This window comes from Drosophila novamexicana, unplaced genomic scaffold (assembly GCF_003285875.2).
Source record: "Drosophila novamexicana strain 15010-1031.04,08,12 unplaced genomic scaffold, DnovRS2.1 tig00000387-arrow-pilon, whole genome shotgun sequence".
Taxonomy (NCBI): Eukaryota; Metazoa; Arthropoda; class Insecta; order Diptera; family Drosophilidae; genus Drosophila; species Drosophila novamexicana.
The window spans coordinates 4303561-4315000 of record NW_020824800.1 but is presented as its reverse complement, the minus strand read 5'-3'; the positions used below and the strand labels follow the sequence as shown (position 1 = coordinate 4315000).

Sequence of the window (11440 nt, the reverse complement as noted above, 5' to 3'; positions counted from 1 at the left end):
ACATTCGAGTATGGCAACAGCTCATCTATGTGGGCGGTCGCATCTGTGTGTGTGTGTGTGTGTGTGTGTGTGGGCGTGTTCACTATTTTTTCTTGCCTCACGTTATTGTGTGCCAAATGAAGCCATCGCCAATGCACACCGGCACAAAGCTGATGCATGCTGTGCTAAACAAAAATAGAATAGAAAAGAAAAAACAGAAAGAAAAGCCAAAGAATTGACAATACCCGGCTGCGCAATACTCTGTACACAATGCCTTGGAAGCGCAGCATGTGCCTCTTAAAAGGAAACCATAAGCCATTGACTTTCAAACTATACAAGATAGAGAGTTTATCGAATAACGCTCTGTGAGACTCCTAAACTGTAAATATGGGGCTTAAAACTGTAGATTTCATAGATTTTGTTCATAAGGCAATCTTTGCTACTTTCGAATCTCTTGCTTGGGCGCAGTGACCTCTAAACTGTGTTCCTAAAACTGTTATAGATATTAATATGATCTGAGTTACTTCCCATCTGTCAATTCTGAGGCATTGCTTGTAATACCTTTATCAATATTGTAGAAGACAAATGTCGCTTGCAAAGTAAAACAGAATTATTTCGGTACGTCTTCTTTATTCTACTGTACGATCGCGACTGACTCTGCGTTCGTTTTATGCTTACGGACTAAAGGAGAATAGACAATCAGTTTATGCATGTATAAGCGAGACAAGGAGTGATTCGACTTGTCGAGCTCTTCTTACATGAACTAGAGTACAACAGGAATGAATAGAGCTAAGCGAACTTAAGACAAACGGGAGATTGTTGCGTAGATGGCCTTGACTATGTGTCTGTCTGTATGTATGTCTGTACATACATGTATTTATCCTACAACAATATCAGCAATATAAACATAACAGTCTTATGCGCACAGCTTAAATGTCATTCTGATGCTGAGATAATACTAGATAGACTTTTTGCCTTGCAGTTTAGTAGCTCTAAGTCAAGGGCATAATAGAAAACACCTTTTTTTTCAATTGCGGCGCATTTGAAGCATGATTGAAACTTTTTTTGGGGATCGATAGCGGGTATTGCTACATATAAATTTTGCTTTGATCTTTGAAGAAGATTCTCAGTAGTATATTTGGTTACTTCTTATACGCCCTTAAAATAGACTACTCTAAAGTTGTTACCTTCCATAGACGGAAATACAGTCAGACATCTAGGCAAGCATTGCACAAAACCAATATTCTCTTTTTACTGAAGGAACAGCGCATAAAAACGGGATAAGAACCAAAAAACGAACAAAACTAGTTTGAAAAAAATACAAGCGAAAACGAATACTGAATACCCTTAACATTTAGGAGCCAAACTCTGGTAATTAGGCTCTGCAACTATTTTGCATATAACTGATCAATTTGGAAGATTTTTTTAATTATTTTGTTTATTTATTGAAACATTTTCTTAAGTTCACAATTATTAAACCAAACATTACATATTCAAGTCGGAATCTCATATTCCACATTCATTTCCAATCCGCATGGCTCAATATTAAAATTATTGTTGCAAATGGAATTTAATATGAGACATATCCAATGTTGGGCCAGGTAACCAGGTGAAAAGCACTGAAAAAGAAAAACAACAACAACAACAACAACAAATAATAATAACAAGAGGAGCGGCAACTGTAACTTTGCTGACTGTGCGAAAATGTGCGACGCCATTTTGAGAGAACGCACAAAAGTATGCTATAATTGAACGTTTGTTTGTTTCGCAGGTGTTTCTGCCTGTGTGTGTGTGTATTGAGATGAATGTGCGTGTGATGAATGTGCACGTGTGTGCGTGGGAGTGTGTGTTTGTGCAAAATGCTGGAAAATTTGCTGCACATATGGATGTCAGCAGCGCCCATAATGGCAATACCATTGTATGTACTTTGAGTTTTCAATTTCAGCTTTTTGCCAGAAACAGAGACAGAGCGAGACGGAATGCGCGTCGGTTGGGCGCGTGGAGGCAGCTCGAGTGCCCGGGAGAGAGTTAGCAAACAGCGGGCTAGGGATTATGCTGCGTATTGAGTTGGGCACACATCCATTTTGGTTTGCGTTCGCCTTTCATGCGCTTCACGCGAAAAACAAAAATCAAACAAAAAAAATAGAATGAAAAAAACCGAAATTCCAAAAAGTCAATTCAAATGGATTTTGCTTGTTTCAGCTTATGGATTTTCGCCAAACAGCCGGTGGGGTAAATAAAAGCGATCCAAAGCAGGCAGATACGAATAACGCAAAAACAAAAACAAAAAGTAAAAGCATCAGCGAGATGAAAATTGATTGCGAATTTCGAAACAGATTGTCCAAAGTCCAAAAAGTATGACAATTCTAACGATTATAGCAAATGAAATAAATTTCTGGAAGTTTGACAAATTCATTGGATTTAACAAATCCATCAACGAACAAGCCAAAATCTATGAAGATTGGCTGGCAGTATCGCGCATTTATCGCTTTTTTATCGTCTTACAACGAGAAATGGAAAATTTTATAACCTCTCTAGGAAGCTAAGCAGCTTTAAGAAGTTAAGGATTATTTCCAAATGTATCGCTTTCTTATCTTCTATATGTTTCACTTAGCCAACATTTCCATATGGCCCGTCTAACTTCTAACCCTTCATTGTGGTATCGCCACACTATCTTCCTGGCGATAGAGTACTGCAACTAAACAAAGTGAACGAGAACGAAGTATTTTTGAATGACAAGCACTGTCAATGCTGGAAAGACAATCCAACTGAATGAAATGATTCGTTCACATAACAACCGACAGGCTCACACACATGCACACCCACTCAGACAATCAGACTCATACGCATACACACACTCAAAGCGGACATTGAAGTGCACTTAGTTGCCAAAAAGTTAATAAAAATAAGTGCCTCTTGGCCGTTGCCAAGTGCCAGAGTCCGGCAAGCATATGAAGTGGCTGGAACTCGGATTCGGGCATCAGCTCCGACCGACCCGTCAGACCCGTCGAACCGGCGCCCAGCAAAGATTCAAACCGACGTTAAGTAATTTGGATTTGCCGGCGACTAGCTGGTCCCGTACTTGACCAAGGCACAGCTGCGAAATGTTACCGTTGTTAACTTGAAGGACTTGGCCAAGCCGAGGCAGGCCAAAAGGCCAGGCACTGCGTCTGGGACATAAGAAAAATACCACAGACTTGAAAATATAATAACAATGCCCAGGCCAAGGCAGCCAACCATAAATGCTGGTAATAATTGCTGTTGCTGAAATCGGCATTTTAGATGAACTTTCCGAGTGTTGAGCCCCAAAAATCTGAACGAAATATGCAATTAAATGTTCGAAATTGTGAGCAAAAATAACTGAAATAGTTTTCTAAGCCATTTCAACCCAATTGCCTGTTGCATGACTTTGTGTGTGCGCCCAAAGATTTCAGTTAAAATTTAAATTGATAAAGAACTTGCAAGTTTTTGAAGCGCATGTCAAATTTGACAAGCATTTCAACATGACGATTTAAATAAGTATTAAGCCATGTTTTAATGCTGCACTAACTGAAAAATTTTGGCTGGCAAAGCTAACTACCTGTTAAATAGCTAACTAGATATATTCACGGTGTTGCCACCTTGCAATTTAAAGCACATACGGCAACGCTAAGACATATCTGAGCTTAAAATTACTTGCTTCGACAAGGGATTGTTAAATAAATATTTAAGTAAGTAATAATATATATAATTTCAACATTTGTCAAGCCGCTCTCCCTTACGGCGTTGCCAGCATATCGATGTGGCCTTGCCGACTTATCAGCATGGCGTTGCCACTGCTGCACACAATTTTCAAGTTTCATTGGAAGCAAATAGAATACGTTTGTCAATTAGACAGCCAAATGATTTTCACAAAGCTGTTCTAGGAAAATATTTCTGCCGGCAAGAGTTAAATTTCTCTGGAATTGCACTTGCGCCTGCTCAGGCAACATTAAACGGACAATTTATGAGGGCAGGACATGTACGAAATTAAATGGAATAAAGCGAGATAGAGGTGGGAAGGGGCGCTGGGTTAACTCAAAAATTGTTGTGACCCAGCAATTTAATTAAGCTACGCAAAAATGTGCCAACTACTTAAAGAAGTGGTGCGCACAAACCCGCTCAGACTAAGATCCCGTAATCGCAATTCTAATTAAGTGCAAATTTCCAGGACGAGACCCGGCTGTAAACTGGGTGCCCGCTCCGCAAAATTGTGTGTTGTCGCCTAGTTTATTTCATCTGGATTTCTTCTTCTTTTTTTTTTGCCTCTACTGCGCCAGCTGAATTTAATTAAATTTCCACACTTCAAAGCGTGCAATGTGCAAACCCCAGTCAAAACGAATGAAGTCAAAAGAACGACCAAGCAAAAACAAAAAACAAAAAAAAAAAAAACATCAAAATGTTTATAAGGGCAAAAGGAAATCTTAATTTTATTTTGCTTTCTCTTTTTTATACACATTTTCTTTTTTTTCATTTCTCTGTTGGCTTCGTTATTTTCTTCAACTTTGTTGCCATCAGGTTGCAAATTGTTGGCAGCTGCTTTTGCTTTGCTTAGCTGGTTTCTTTCTCGGGCTTTGCTTTCGCTTCCCTTACTAATTAATTTCGATTCATTGAGCACTTTACAAGAAATTACACACCCACTCGACACCCAACCTGCTAAGTGTATTTTTCTTGTCATTTCTATTCCCATTTCTAGTGGCCCCTGCCCCAATGCCAAGCCGAATCCGATTCCGATTCCCATTACGTTTTATACTATTAGTTGGAAAGTTTATTTTCTTCAACTTTTTCCTTTTTTTGTCATTTTTTATTTTCTTCTCGTCGCTTTCACTTCCAGTCAGCATCAAAGGCTCTCTAACTGAATGCCCCCCCAACAAATGAACGTTTCAAATTGTTGCCAACAAATTTGCTGCCATTGAGGAAATGGCAAGTGCGACAGAGCGAGACAGTTGGATGGCTCCAACAAAGGGGCACTAATACCAAAATAGCTGGCATACAAATGCTCGTGCAACAACTTTTAGCAGTCAGTGTATACAACACTATCTACCAGATGTGTGTGTGTGTGCCATTGTATCATTTGCGCTTCGTTACTTTCCCCTCTTATCGATGTGTCAATTAGATGGTCTTACTGTAATCCATGTGCTGGATGTTAGCATTGAGTAAAAGTACATATCGAAAGACTTGGAATAGCTTAAAATATCCCATGTATTCCCTAGTTTATGTCACCAACTTTCTGCAAGCAGACAAGCGGGCTTCCACATTGAACAAGCTATTCAATTAATTTATAATACTTATGGATACTCTATAAATGTGCTTCATATCAATTTAAAACAATTCTATTTATCATTTATTACTTTTCTCCATGGTCACCAACTAATTGCGTCGGAGCTGAATAAGTAGAATGCTCTAGCTGTGCGGCATTGACTCGGAGATACCCTGTAACTAAGTCCCGATTGAGCGAATATCAGAATCAAAACATCATTTAACAGAAATTTGTTCTAATTTTTCTTTTTAATATGGCCAAACTTGATGTAAATGCAAAACCCAGCTTAAAATCTATATAAATAGATGTCGATATCGAGAAATATGATACAACGTATATAATGTGTCAGGCAGACAGGCATACATACAAACATATGTATTCAATTTCAACAAGAAGGTATCTTTTAACTTACCATACATATTTACTCAAACATACATACCCTTTCAGACCATTTTCCTTGTACACACAGGGTATACAAAATTTGTAGCTAACTATACATAACCTGATGTGCGCGTGTGGCAATCATTTTAAGAGCGAGTTTTTGAAGTGCTCAAACAACAACAAAAACTAATTGAAAAGTTTCCGTAACTCAGCAACAGTTTTCACATACGTATTTTCCTTAACGGACAACTCATGTAGCATTTTCTAGCATCAAAAAGGTTTGAATATTTTTAATTTACAAGCAAATATAAACATTTGCCAAAAGTTAAAGCTTAACTTTTAAAAAAAACACCTATATACTTTTATTTGCATATCATTTGTTATTTTGTGTCAACTAAAACAAAAATATGTCACAAAAACCGCAAAACCTATTTTTTTTTACTGGAACAAATTATTTAAAAACATATTCGCCAGAGGAAATTAGTTTTGTAGCAACTAATGAAAGTTTTGGTAGTATAAAGTGAAGCTCTGATTAAATTTTTAAATAATAAATATAGTTAATTTACTTAATTTAACTAGAAATACGTGAAATCTATACAGCTATGAGAATGTATAATCGAACTTCAGTTGTCCGATATATGACTCCTTAAATTTATGACTCCTTAATTTAATATTATTTATTTAATATTTAATAAATAATTTAAATAAATTATTAATTCGGAATCTTTAATATTTAAGGCACATCTGACACGTCTCGGAGTAGGATATTTTATGTTTCACATAAAACTGTGACGATACCATCAGCAGGATCTACCCACCAGGATTCTCTAATTTAAATTCAACATAACGAAATAAGTTAAGGACTAAACATTAGCCTAAGCTGCTGATTAACAGCGACAACGAAAGTATGCAAAAGAAATTTGCGATCGTTAACTTAACAGTCAACTAATATATTTGCCCCTTAAGGGTATGCAATGAAAATTTTCATTTTATGTCACCTGCTAAGTATTCCTGTTCGCCTGGTATTTCAGCTAAATTTTAGTTCACATCTCAAGCTTCAACGGGCGCTCAATTGTCGCCCCATGCACGTATGCAAAAAAATTTGAATTTACAATATTTTTGTCAGCCTTCTGGACATTTCTGTTCGCCTGTTATTTCAGCTGCAATTCTTATTCAAATCTGAACCAGCTAGCGGCGAGACCAGCAACAGCCATTAATATTTGAAATATTGTTTTCCAAATACCACAAAACCAAAAAAAATCTTTTTTTTTATTATATAATATGTTTATTTCTCATAATACTTGCATAATTGTTATTTATTTCATGTACTTTATCAAATATCTTTCTAATATTATTATTAAAATACAAGTAGAACTAATATATATATAATTTTCGTATTTAAGACGTTTTAGATGGTAATCGAGCCGTACGAGTAGAAAGAGGTATATCACTCCGAAATTGGACTGTATTTACCCGAGATATTTCCGTTTTAAAATTTTCGGAAAACTTTGAATGGCCATATCTCGGCCAAATAAAGCCCAATCTTGGCCAGATTGGGAGGGTTAAGTCGCGGACGGCCATAGAATAGAACGGCATCAAAGCTTTCCGAATTTCGAAAAATGTCATTTTTAGCAAAAAACGTGATGTAACCACTGCATTTTTGGTCATTTTGGGTCATCTCTTAGAATGTGGATTTTTGGATGGCAATCGATAGTCGGGGTCCGTACGAGCAGAAAGAGGTGCATCACTCCGAAATCGGACTGTATTTACCCGAGATATTTCAATTCGAAATTCCTTGAACGGCCATATCTCGGCCAAATAAAGCCCAATCTTGGCCAGATTGGGAGGGTTAAGTCGCGGACGGCCATAGAATAGAACTGCATCAAAGTTTTCCGAATTTCGAAAAATGTCATTTTTAGCAAAAAACGTGATGTAACCACTGCATTTTTGGTCATTTTGGGACATCTCTTAGAGTGTGGATTTTTGGATGGCAATCGATAGTCGGGGTCCGTACGAGCAGAAAGAGGTGCATCACTCCGAAATCGGACTGTATTTACCCGAGATATTTCAATTCGAAATTCCTTGAACGGCCATATCTCGGCCAAATAAAGCCCAATCTTGGCCAGATTGGGAGGGTTAAGTCGCGGACGGCCATAGAATAGAACGGCATCAAAGTTTTCCGAATTTCGAAAAATGTCATTTTTAGCAAAAAACGTGATGTAACCACTGCATTTTTGGTCATTTTGGGTCATCTCTTAGAATGTGGTTTTTTGGATGGCAATCGATAGTCGGGGTCCGTACGAGCAGAAAGAGGTGCATCACTCCGAAATCGGACTGTATTACCCGAGATATTTCAGTTTGAAAATTTTCGGAAAACTTTGAATGGCCATATCTCGGCCAAATAAAGCCCAATCTTGGCCAGATTGGGAGGGTTAAGTCGCGGACGGCCATAGAATAGAACGGCATAAAAGTTTTCCGAATTTCAAAAAATGTCATTTTTAGCAAAAAACGTGATGTAACCACTGCATTTTTGGTCATTTTGGGTCATCTCTTAGAATGTGGATTTTTGGATGGCAATCGATAGTCGGGGTCCGTACGAGCAGAAAGAGGTGCATCACTCCGAAATCGGACTGTATTACCCGAGATATTTCAGTTTGAAAATTTTCAGAAAACTTTGAATGGCCATATCTCGGCCAAATAAAGCCCAATCTTGGCCAGATTGGGAGGGTTAAGTCGCGGACGGCCATAGAATAGAACGGCATCAAAGTTTTCCGAATTTCGAAAAATGTCATTTTTAGCAAAAAACGTGATGTAACCACTGCATTTTTGGTCATTTTGGGACATCTCTTAGAATGTGGATTTTTGGATGGCAATCGATAGTCGGGGTCCGTACGAGCAGAAAGAGGTGCATCACTCCGAAATCGGACTGTATTTACCCGAGATATTTCAATTCGAAATTCCTTGAACGGCCATATCTCGGCCAAATAAAGCCCAATCTTGGCCAGATTGGGAGGGTTAAGTCGCGGACGGCCATAGAATAGAACTGCATCAAAGTTTTCCGAATTTCGAAAAATGTCATTTTTAGCAAAAAACGTGATGTAACCACTGCATTTTTGGTCATTTTGGGACATCTCTTAGAGTGTGGATTTTTGGATGGCAATCGATAGTCGGGGTCCGTACGAGCAGAAAGAGGTGCATCACTCCGAAATCGGACTGTATTTACCCGAGATATTTCAATTCGAAATTCCTTGAACGGCCATATCTCGGCCAAATAAAGCCCAATCTTGGCCAGATTGGGAGGGTTAAGTCGCGGACGGCCATAGAATAGAACGGCATCAAAGTTTTCCGAATTTCGAAAAATGTCATTTTTAGCAAAAAACGTGATGTAACCACTGCATTTTTGGTCATTTTGGGTCATCTCTTAGAATGTGGTTTTTTGGATGGCAATCGATAGTCGGGGTCCGTACGAGCAGAAAGAGGTGCATCACTCCGAAATCGGACTGTATTACCCGAGATATTTCAGTTTGAAAATTTTCGGAAAACTTTGAATGGCCATATCTCGGCCAAATAAAGCCCAATCTTGGCCAGATTGGGAGGGTTAAGTCGCGGACGGCCATAGAATAGAACGGCATAAAAGTTTTCCGAATTTCAAAAAATGTCATTTTTAGCAAAAAACGTGATGTAACCACTGCATTTTTGGTCATTTTGGGTCATCTCTTAGAATGTGGATTTTTGGATGGCAATCGATAGTCGGGGTCCGTACGAGCAGAAAGAGGTGCATCACTCCGAAATCGGACTGTATTACCCGAGATATTTCAATTCGAAAATCTTTGAACGGCCATATCTCGGCCAAATAAAGCCCAATCTTGGCCAGATTGGGAGTTAAAATGTGGATTTTTGGATGGCTATCGATAGTCGGAGTCCGTACGAGTAGAAAGAGGTGCATCACTCCAAAATTGGAGTTATGTCGTTTCAAAACGACATAACTCCAATTTCGGAATGATGCATCACTTCGAAATTGGAGTTATGTCGTTTTGGAACGTCATATCTCCGCGCGAAGCTATGTCGTTTTGGAACGTCATATCTCATATATTTGGGATCCGTACGAGTAGAAAGAGGCGCATCACTCCGAAATCGGACTGTATTACCCGAGATATTTCAATTCGAAAATCTTTGAACGGCCATATCTCGGCCAAATAAAGCCCAATCTTGGCCAGATTGGGAGGGTTAAGTCGCGGACGGCCATAGAATAGAACGGCATCAAAGTTTTCCGAATTTCGAAAAATGTCATTTTTAGCAAAAAACGTGATGTAACCACTGCATTTTTGGTCATTTTGGGACATCTCTTAGAGTATGGATTTTTGGATGGCAATCGATAGTCGGGGTCCGTACGAGCAGAAAGAGGTGCATCACTCCGAAATCGGACTGTATTACCCGAGATATTTCAGTTTGAAAATTTTCAGAAAACTTTGAATGGCCATATCTCGGCCAAATAAAGCCCAATCTTGGCCAGATTGGGAGGGTTAAGTCGCGGACGGTCATAGAATAGAACGGCATCAAAGTTTTCCGAATTTCAAAAAATGTCATTTTTAGCAAAAAACGTGATGTAACCACTGCATTTTTGGTCATTTTGGGTCATCTCTTAGAATGTGGTTTTTTGGATGGCAATCGATAGTCGGGATCCGTACGAGTAGAAAGAGGTATATCACTCCGAAATCGGACTGTATTTACCCGAGATATTTCAGTTTGAAAATTTTCGGAAAACTTTGAATGGCCATATCTCGGCCAAATATAGCCCAATCTTGGCCAGATTGGGAGGGTTAAGTCGCGGACGGCCATAGAATAGAACGGCATCAAAGTTTTCCGAATTTCGAAAAATGTCATTTTTAGCAAAAAACGTGATGTAACCACTGCATTTTTGGTCATTTTGGGACATCTCTTAGAGTATGGATTTTTGGATGGCAATCGATAGTCGGGGTCCGTACGAGCAGAAAGAGGTGCATCACTCCGAAATCGGACTGTATTACCCGAGATATTTCAATTCGAAAATCTTTGAACGGCCATATCTCGGCCAAATAAAGCCCAATCTTGGCCAGATTGGGAGTTAAAATGTGGATTTTTGGATGGCTATCGATAGTCGGAGTCCGTACGAGTAGAAAGAGGTGCATCACTCCAAAATTGGAGTTATGTCGTTTCAAAACGACATAACTCCAATTTCGGAATGATGCATCACTTCGAAATTGGAGTTATGTCGTTTTGGAACGTCATATCTCCGCGCGAAGCTATGTCGTTTTGGAACGTCATATCTCATATATTTGGGATCCGTACGAGTAGAAAGAGGCGCATCACTCCGAAATCGGACTGTATTACCCGAGATATTTCAATTCGAAAATCTTTGAACGGCCATATCTCGGCCAAATAAAGCCCAATCTTGGCCAGATTGGGAGGGTTAAGTCGCGGACGGCCATAGAATAGAACGGCATCAAAGTTTTCCGAATTTCGAAAAATGTCATTTTTAGCAAAAAACGTGATGTAACCACTGCATTTTTGGTCATTTTGGGACATCTCTTAGAGTATGGATTTTTGGATGGCAATCGATAGTCGGGGTCCGTACGAGCAGAAAGAGGTGCATCACTCCGAAATCGGACTGTATTACCCGAGATATTTCAGTTTGAAAATTTTCAGAAAACTTTGAATGGCCATATCTCGGCCAAATAAAGCCCAATCTTGGCCAGATTGGGAGGGTTAAGTCGCGGACGGTCATAGAATAGAACGGCATCAAAGTTTTCCGAATTTCAAAAA

The 11440-nt window shown here is 39.0% G+C and overlaps 1 long non-coding RNA gene across 3 annotated transcripts in view; it reads left to right on the top strand.

The window, feature by feature from the left end:
- LOC115760279 overlaps positions 1-11440 on the top strand; it is a 96653-nt gene that overhangs the window by 76643 nt on the left and 8570 nt on the right. The window contains exon 6 of one of the 3 annotated variants that reach the window (XR_004017589.1): positions 1-4. This exon is cut by the window's left edge and continues 392 nt beyond it. The exons of the other annotated variants lie outside the window; for them this stretch is intronic. This is a non-coding gene — a long non-coding RNA (uncharacterized LOC115760279). Of the gene's footprint in view, positions 5-11440 lie in introns of those variants that run through there. 3 annotated transcript variants of the gene reach the window in all.